Raw genomic sequence first — 9691 nt, forward strand, 5'->3', positions numbered from 1 at the left:
AGAGTGGAAGTTGCTTCACATTGAATAAAAAGCATGAAGCTCAAAACCAGTCACCATTCTTCAGAGTCAAATTGGAATCAGTGGCTATAAATTCTGCATCTGAGGGAGTTTCCAGCCCAAGTTATCAGCTTGTCCAATTTCTTTTCCTCTACCAGGATCTTGTGGATCCTGGAAACCATGTCAATAAACCAGGCTTTCTTTGTGGAAAAAAGAAAAAAGAAAGAAAAAAAAAAAAGAAACAGAGGGTGAGAGTGAAAAACAGAGTAGAGCAGAACCAAGGTGTGCAAAGTCTTTGAGAAACAGCTATAAAGACTTGGAATGGTGAGGATCTCAAACTTTATGGTTCTGAAATCACTGAATCCTGGGTCATGGGGTCAGGAATTATAAAAGCAATGCTCTGCAAACATAGAACTTGAACCTTTTAGACCGATGCTGTCCAGTAGAACTTATTTTGATGATGAAGATGTTCTATTATTAGTAGTATTAGTAGTTTTTTTTGTTTGTTTGTTTGTTTTGTAGTACCGGGGATTGAATCCGGGGCTTTGCACATGCTAAACAACCACTCTGCCACTGAACTACAAACTTAGCCCTTTGTATTTTGAGACAGGATCGTCTTACTAAGTTGCCCAGGTTGGCCTTAAGCACACGATCATCTAGCCCTAGCCTTCCAAATAGCTGGGATTACAAGTGCATGCTATCACACCCACCTGGAGGAAATGTTCTAAAGTTCTGTGCTGCCTAATTACAGTAGTGACTGGCCACAAGTGGTTATCGAACACGTGAAATATGGCTATTACAGGCGAAGAACTAAATTTTAAAACTAATTTGCACTTCAATTTATATGGCCACATATGGCTAGTAGATGCAATACTGGATGGTGGAGTTCTAGGCTTTGGACCATAAATCCCAGGAGAGCATTTTGACCTGGTAGTTTTAGGCTCACAGAATGCTGAAGTTAGAGGGTGTTAAAATCAGACAGCATCTAGAATTCAGCACCCTAGTGCACAAAGAGACTTTCAAGCTCATAGACCTCAAGTCTTGTCTGAGCTCCTTCGCTTCATTCATATCCCACAGACTGAAAAAGCCATGAATGTGATCCTCAGTGACCTGCAAGCCAGTGACTACTTCCACATCATCTACTTTTCTGACACAGTTAACGCCTGGAAATCTGAAGGCCACGATGCTGAATATCCACAGTGCTGGAGAACTACTTGGGTCGTATGGAAGCTGATGGTTCTAAATGTTAAGCCTACCTACTCAAATGCGCAGGCCGTAGAGATGTGGGAAATTCCTGAAAACCTCTCTTCATTCCCCCATCTTCCTCACCTCTCACTGTGCTTGAAACATCACTATTATATTTTACACAAGTATGAACCTTCATGTTCTGTGTTCCCTTCCCATCGCCCTCTCCTAGTGGAAACAGCTGATTCCAGGTGGAAAGGGCACATTCCTCTTTGGACCTGAGTTTTGTTCCCCTTAAAGCAAACACTCAGGAGAATTTGCTAAGACTTTTTAAAACAATTACCTAGATATTTATTTCCAAGCATTTCAGCAAACTGCTGCCCTGTTTCCAGCTTTTGATCAATCTCCTCCCAATTACTGAAGTCTCATCTCAGCCTTTTCTCTCCTGTAGCAAGAAGGTGGGGGCCCTGTCATTGAGTAGCTGCTGATCTGACTAGTGAATGAAGCACCACCCTATCCCCAGGAAGCAAGCAAAGAACAGTCTGAGATGGTGTGATGAAAGCCAGGGACACATGGGCCTCCTGACAGATCTTATGTAGCCCAGGTTGGGGTAGAGGAGTTGGGAGGGATAAGCAGCAGAAACACGCTGAGAAAAGCTGAGCTATGACTGAAACTGGGGCTGGTGGTGAGGTACCCATTGTATGGGCAGAAGTGACCCCAGAAGATGGATCTCAGTGTGCTTCCCAATTAGGGATTGACATCAACACAGCTGTGCTGGAAGCTGTTTCAGTGGAGAACCGTAGCAACCAAGAGTCTGGGAAAGTCCCCAGTATGAGGAGAATTCCTCTTATCATCTTCCTGACAGATGGGGAGCCTATAGTCAGCCTGACAACACCCAGTGTGATCCTTCCCAATGTTTGACAGGTCCTGGGCCACAGGGTATCCTTTTTCAGCGTGGCCTTTGGAGATGATGCTAACTTCCCACTGCTGGGACATCTGTCCCTGGAAATCCCAGGTGGGGAGTAAGAGGGGCGGGATCAGCCTGACGAGTACACGAGGATGCTGACGTGACCCTCCAGCTAGAGGGCTTCCATGAAGAGATCTCCATGCCTCTGCTAGCAGATGTGCACCTGGACTACCTGGGTGGCTTGGTTGGAGCCTCCCCTTGGGCCTTTTTCCCCAACTACTTTGGGGGCTCAGAGCTGGTGGTGGCTAGCCAGGTGCAGCCAGGAGAGCAGGAGCTGGACGTCCACCTGGCAGCCCATGGCCCCGAGGGTCAGTCACTTGTGGCCCACCATTGTGAAGGAGTCACAAACAGCAGCCCGAAGGACTTTGGTTGCGGGGCGGGGGGCGGGGGGCGGCGGGGGTAAGGGGGACTCCATGCATCCTGCTTTATCCACCACTTCTGGGCCTATGTCACCATTGGAGAGCTGCTGGGAGCATGTTTCCGTGTCAGTGACATCACCACTCGCCACCTGCTCGCTGCCAAAGTCCTCAACTTATCCCTTGGACACAACTCTGTCACACCTCTGACTTCCGTGATCATGGTGCAGTGCAAGGAAGCCAGTGAGGAGGCTGGGAGACAGTCACCCAACACATCTGCGCCAGGCACTATCACACCGTCCTCCAGCAGAGGCCATGGCCTAAGAACAGGCACAGCACAGCCAGCCTTGATGCCCAAGGTCTCCCTCAAGTCAAGGCCTGTGAAAGCAACCTCAACTATTAGTACCTCTACAAATAAGATGCCCAGTTCCGAGGAGCTGGAGCCACAGAGTCAGAGCTCTAGTTCCCTATCAGCCTCACTCCACTTAAAGCCCCAAACTCCAGCACAGCAAGTTTCTGGTACCTTGATCCAGCCAACTCTCAAGGTGAAACCTGTTGCCCTTATGCCATCAAACTCTACTGTTCTATTGCCTCTGAAGCCCAGCACTCCATCACACCAGGATCTTCATATTGTATCTTCCTTGGATTCTGAGACACACATCCCACCTCTGAATCCTGGCATCCCAAACCAGGCCAAAGCTAGAACTATGAAACATTTTACTCCGCAGCTTCCCATACCCGGTGCTCCATCACAACCTAAATCCAACACACCATCACACCCCCAACCTGGGCTATTCACATCACAGTCACCCAAAGCCTGACAGAGTCCAGATCTGGAATCTCCACACTTCAGATCCTCAAACACTCACCATGCACCAGATCTAAGATTCCTGCTCTCTAGACCCCAAACAACTTGCCACACTCTAGACCTGGAATCCTGTTGCCCAGGAGTCCTAAAATCCCTTCACCTCTTAAACCCAGTGCATCACCTCAATAAACTTCCACAAGCTTATCATTTCCCAAGCTTGGAATCCCAACCCCACGTACACTGAAAACCCTGCCATTCCCTAGACTTGTCAAACCCAGGCCCCCACCTCCTCAGAGCCTTGGCACATTCCCAAACACGGTCTCAAGTCCCAAGGGTCCCAGCAGTAACATGACTGCCTCTGTCCTTGGACAACTCCTCCCCCCTCCCTTTACCCCAAGGATGCCCTCTCTGCGCCTACTGGAAGACTCTGGCATCAGCAAGATCTGCCACTTGGGCCCCAGAGCACCAGGCAAGTTCCGGGACCATAGCCAGGAGCCCCAACAATTGCCCCACCCAATGGCTCCAGACCTTTGCCAGAAGGCAGACTCCCAAACGTGCCAAACTTGCTGCCTTCCAGCACCCTACTTGAGGCCATCAGTGTTCTCCTTCTCCCACAGGAAGTAGAGCTGCTGTCTGAGTCAATGATGGAGTCCAAGCTCATGGAGTCCTTGAACCCACCAGCTTTCCATACCTTTTTCCCTCCTGACAAAGATGGTGAGTGCCATAGACAAGATGTCAAGCTATGGTGGGAAGGTAGGAATGGAGAGCAGCAGGAGCTGGGCGTCTACAAGGCATTGCAGGTTCTCCTGATAGTCCAGAGACTTACTTGCTTGATTGCTTTGGAACTTTGGACTAGTTACTTAACATCTCTGGGCCACAGGACATAGGCACAGAATCTGAAGCTTTGGGAGATAAGACTGGCAAGGCTGAACAGCAACAAACCGACCAAGCTGTAGCTTTGACATTGTTGGAAAGGTGAATTGCTAACGGTTCCCAAGCAGGGGAGGGATGTAGGAGTGTAAATTGGAGTTCTGCTGGGAAAGGCACATCTGATTGGTCTTAATTGGTCCTGCTTAACAAGAGGGGTATAAAAATTTGTGAAGATGATGATACACTTAAATTTCCCAAAGACTATGAAGGAATAACATTTCTGAGCTCTTCCTACATGCAGGTACTTGTTTACATATTGTGCTTGTAGTCTCTCATGTAATCCCAAGAAACTCTTAATATACACATTTTACAAACGGAGAAACTGAAGCACGCAGAGGTGAAGTAACTTGTTCAGTGTCACACCACACAGCTAGTCAGAGATGTGAAGCAATACAATCTGGACCCCAAATAAATGTGCTCTTACCACTCCACTGTTATGCCTTCTTAAGGGAAGCTGTGATGTTTCCTGGGTGACTTTGTAGGGCAGGGTTGGGTTGAGGGTGGCTGTAAGTCACAGGGATGCAAATTTGGGCATGTTGTCCTCAACACACCCCTCTCCCTCACCTTTCCCCAATATCCTGTCTATCTCTGATTCCTGGTAATGTTACCTCTACTATATTTCCCAAATCCTCTCACTTCTCACAGCGCCAATTGTCACTATCCTAGGATAGTCTACTGAATCTCATCTAGGAAACTGTTCCAGCCTCCCCTCTGGTCTTCCTGCTTCCTCTGCTGTCCTGCTACAGGCCATTCTCTCCCTGCAGCCAAAGGAGTTTTTTAAAGGCACAAATCACTTCGTATTCCTTCTATAATTAATACCGCCCCCCCCAAGGATTTCCCATCACATCTGCAATGAATTCCAAAGTCCTCTTCATGGCTTACAAGTTCCTGCATAATGTGCTCCCTGCCCCACACTTTTCTGACCTCAACTCCTCCCACTCTTCCACTCATTCTCTACGCTCCTTCTATAGGCACCAGCCTTCACCTCAATCAAGGGCTGTTTTTCAAGTTAATCCCTCTGCTTGATATTTGCCTGGTGTGCCTTGCCCTGCTCCTTCCTACTATCCTCATTCCTTCTATTGTCACTAAACCTCTAGCTTATGCCTTAGGTCTCAGATCAGATCCCCTTACCCAGTGTCTTTCTTCAGGTCATCTCAAGCCTCTATTACTCCCATAGTCAGTCAGGTATATTTTTGCTAAAATATTTATCACCATGCATACTTTTACGGCTTAATTCATCTCCACCTCCTCCACTGAACCATGAGCTTCACCAGGTAGGAAACCAGGCTTGTCTTTTTCACCACCCGAACCTTGGTGCCTAAGCACTACCTGAATGAGTAGATAAGGAAATCAATGTGCAAATGCTATGAGGAAGAACTCTGAGCATACCTGAGCTTGAAAGACTAAGAAACCGTGACTAACATGAGGTATCAGGCATGAAAATGGGAAGGTCAGTTAGAGAAGCCAGTGAGAGCTCTGTTAGTCAGAAGGAAGGTGGGCCCTTTGGGTGGGTACAGGGTATCTTCGCCCCAGGAATGTGAAGGATTTCTCTCAATTCTTTGTGTTTGGCAGGAAGTCCACACTGGGATGGTGATTCTGAGGAGATGCTGAGAGGGCCTGGCGACAGAATGGAATCTCATGGAAGTTCTGTGAGGCTAGCAAAAGGTGAGTTAGGCACTCTCCTGTCAAAGAGCCCCTGAGTCTTCATTTCCACCCAATTAGGATTCTCATTGAAACTGTGGAGGCCCAGAGTAGGGGTGATATGTTAGTTTTCTGCTGATATGTAACAAATTATCACAAATTTAGCAACTGAGAACAACAGCCATTATCTGTGTCCATTTTTGGCTGCTCTAACAATGCCACGGAGTTGGTAATTCCTAAAGAATAAAGGTTTACTCATCTCACAGTGCTGGAGGCAGGGAGGTCTGAGGCTCAAAGCCTGCATCTGATGAGAGCCTCCTTGGTGGGATGAACTCTCTGCAGAGTCCCAGTGCCTCTCTGCAGGGGCAGTATGTGGTGGAACAGAGCAAGGCAGCCAGAATAGCTTGCTTTTGTTACAAAGTCACTCCCTTGATTATCAATCTGTTGACTGAGCTGGCCTTGAAAGAACCAAAAATTGATCTTTGGTAGTCAAGGAAAAGGAAAATATTCCAGGTGGCCAGAAAAACAGGAACAAACAGTCACTCGCCAAAGAAGGCACACACTCACGAGGATGATCGTCGGTTCAGTTGAGCTGGAGCATAAAGACAAGATTGAAGAGCCAGGCGGGGGCTAGATTCCAGAAAAGCCTCAAATGTTGTGCTCAAGAATTTGGCTCTTACCTGGGAAGAGGTGGTTTAGAGGCCATGGAGGTCTTACAGTTCCTAGGAATGTGTTTTAGATCACTCCCTCACCAACTCAGGCCCTCTCTCTCCTTTGCAGGCAGTTTGCCAAATATCTTCACCTTCTCATCCTCTGGTAAGCCAGCCACCCCATGGCCTTCCTGGTTGAGTACAGGACAGTTTGTGCACTGGGACTGGGGCCAGGCTCGCTCTGGGGAAATAGACATGGCCTCTTCCTTTCTCCTCCTCCCCGCCTTCCCCTCTCCTCACTCCCATTCCATCCAGGGTCATAACCTCAGAGATGCATCTCCTGCTTTTGCACTTTGTGATCCACATCCCACACTCAGGGAGGATCTGCTTCACACTGGATGGACATCCAGAGGACCTGCTGCAGCTTATAGAGGACCCAAAGACAGGTGAGAGCCCCAAGGACTCCATCTTCACACAACACCACAGCTGAATACACTCGCGTCAATATTCCAGACCCTTCGCACCTCACTAACACACAAGAACACACTTGAAAACATATGCAAATACACCCAGATAAACAGCAAGATTCTCGATGATACATACACATCAGAGCATTACAGTAAATCGTCTTGAGACTCCCCCACACCACGAATATGCACCCAGACACAGCATGACACAGAAGACATGCCCCGATGCAAACAATAACAGGCACATCAAAACACTCAGACAGGGGCCGGGGATTTAGCTCAGTGGTTCCGCCTGCCTCGCAAGCGCAAGGACCCGTGTTCGAACCCCAGTACCAAAAAAAAAAAAAAAAGAAAAAAGAGAAAAAAAAACACCACTCAGACACACAAGCACTGATACCCTCAGATTCATCTTGGTCCCTAGGAATTCAGCACACACAGGGAGCAGCCATTTTTTGCTTCTTTTACACGTATGAAACATACTGGTGTACAGCAGTACCCACCAAGATATACATTGACACACATTCAGACACATACAACACACAACATATACTATTGCATCACGGTACAGAGCAGCAAAATATCCACAGGGACACATAAACATACAACTGAAAAAATAAACAGCAACTCTTACATGCCACCTTCTTCAAATATGCAGATGCACGGTTATGCCTGCACAGAGATGATCATCTGAATATTGCTAAACACACAAATTTACCCACTCAAAGGCAAACACGTACACATATACATGCAAAAAGCCACACTGGGGTGAGCATGTGCGCACATACTACATGACCCTCCCCACAAACACTGGCTAGGGTGGATCACGGTGGAAGCATTTTCTCTCAAGAGCTAGCCCTTTAGCCACAAATTTGCACTACTTCATCTTAGACCCTGGGCGCCAAGATCTCATCCCTGCCTGTGCTGTGATTGACTATGTGAATGCCCAGGTGAAAGCCTATGCTCTGGGCCAACACCTGCCCACCCTCCCACACGCCTATGTCTACATGTGAGTGGACAGCTGCTTGGGACACCACCACCAAGACCAGGCCACGAAGGCCAGACTCTCACCTACGTCCAGATCATCACAGTCACTGCAGACAAACCCCGGGCCGACATTATCACCACCAGCCATATCTGTGGTGCCATATCTTGTTCCTGCCCTGGGACCAGCCTGCGCAACTAGAGCTCCCCGTGGCTGCTGAAGCCCACCTCACCTTCCGTCTTGGACCCTACCTTGAGTTCCTCATCCTCCGGCGCTGCTACAGGCACCGCAGCACCCTACAACTACCCTGCTTGGGATTCTATGTGGCCAGTGGCTCAGGCCTCAGTCCCACAGCCCACACCTGATGGAGAAGTGCTGCTGAGGCAGAAACGAACCAGGGAACACTAGTCCCAACAAAGACTTTTGCCAAGAGGAAAAGTCGGTGGGGCTCAGCACCCTATATTCCTAATCTCAGAAGGAAATCAGAGCCAAGCTCTGCCCTTAGGGAGCTCCCGGTCTGGGTAAAGGAAAGATCCAGATAAGGACAGTGATCACAAAGAGGGATCAGTGCTTGACAGGAGGCATCCCCCGGCATTAGAGAAACAAAGAGTGGGGGACCTTGCCTAGGCTCAGAGCTCAAGAGGACAGACCTCTTGGAGGAGAGAGAGCCACCCGTACTGCATACGACTGAGAAATAATGTGGAGGAAAGGAATGGACATTGGAGGAGCTGGAACTGGAGTGGTCAGAATTGAGTGCCAGGATGAAAATTTTGACTTTATCCTGAAGGCAACAGGGAGCCTTTGCCCCTGAAAGATTATAAGCACAAGAAAGTGTATTGTAAAGCCCCTCTGGATCTTTATCTGCCTGTGAAAGGGGATTGTAGGAAGCCAGACCATAGGTCAAGAGACATCGTCAGAACCTGAGGCAGAAGCCCACACCAAAGTGTTTGGGCAGTGCCGATGGGTTAGACAGATGTTTTCACCTCCTCTGGCTGTCCCGAACCTGTTCTCTCCTTCCCTCCAGTCTGCTCTAATTTCTTCAAGCCCGGCTGCTCCCCTTCCTCTGTTATCTCATCAACCTTGCCTCTCTACTTCCATACTACACTCCTATTCCAGCTGGCTCCTCCACATTGCCCATAACGTCCGGCCTCTTCCTTTCTCCAGGCCTTTGTTGACCCTCCACCCTCCCACTTCCCCCCCTCTATTTCCCGCTTGAGGCTCCCCTTGGCGCTCTGAACAGGAGCTCAAGACACTAACCTGACTGGTACTGCACCTCTCTCCCACCAGGGCAGTTCCAGCACACAGACATCCAGCTGATGACAGGGCCTACCGGGCCTGGCCTGCGGAGACACCACAGGCCAGACATGTCTGTGGTTCTAGGCAAGAGGCTGCTGAAGGACCCACCAAGGCGGCTGCCCCTACTGGGCTTCCTGCTGGCCAGGGAAGCACTCCCATGTAAAGCAGTTTCTGGGCCAGCCTCACCTGGCCCGTGTTCTGTGATGCCTCCTGAACTCCAGAGCAGGAGATGTGAATTTGGAAGATCTAGAGGCCAGGGCATGGGGTGAGCCTAGGACAAGGACCCACGCATGTGGAGGTACACGTAGGGACACAAATTCACACATGTGCTAATGGGCACCTATGCCAGGAAACCCAAACATACAGATGTGCAGATCTGTGGACCTATAGGCTTAAGGACCCCCGTTTCCTC

General features: G+C 49.0%; 1 pseudogene; it reads left to right on the top strand.

Moving 5' to 3' along the window:
- The first annotated feature begins 975 nt into the window (after nucleotides 1-975).
- Nucleotides 976-9483, top strand: LOC147824398 (inter-alpha-trypsin inhibitor heavy chain H6-like; annotated as a pseudogene).
- Nucleotides 9484-9691: the final 208 nt, after the last annotated feature.

The sequence above is a fragment of the Heterocephalus glaber genome, unplaced genomic scaffold (assembly GCF_053883595.1).
Source record: "Heterocephalus glaber isolate CG9 unplaced genomic scaffold, H.glaber_assembly_v1.0 deba00001545, whole genome shotgun sequence".
NCBI lineage: Eukaryota > Metazoa > Chordata > Mammalia > Rodentia > Bathyergidae > Heterocephalus > Heterocephalus glaber.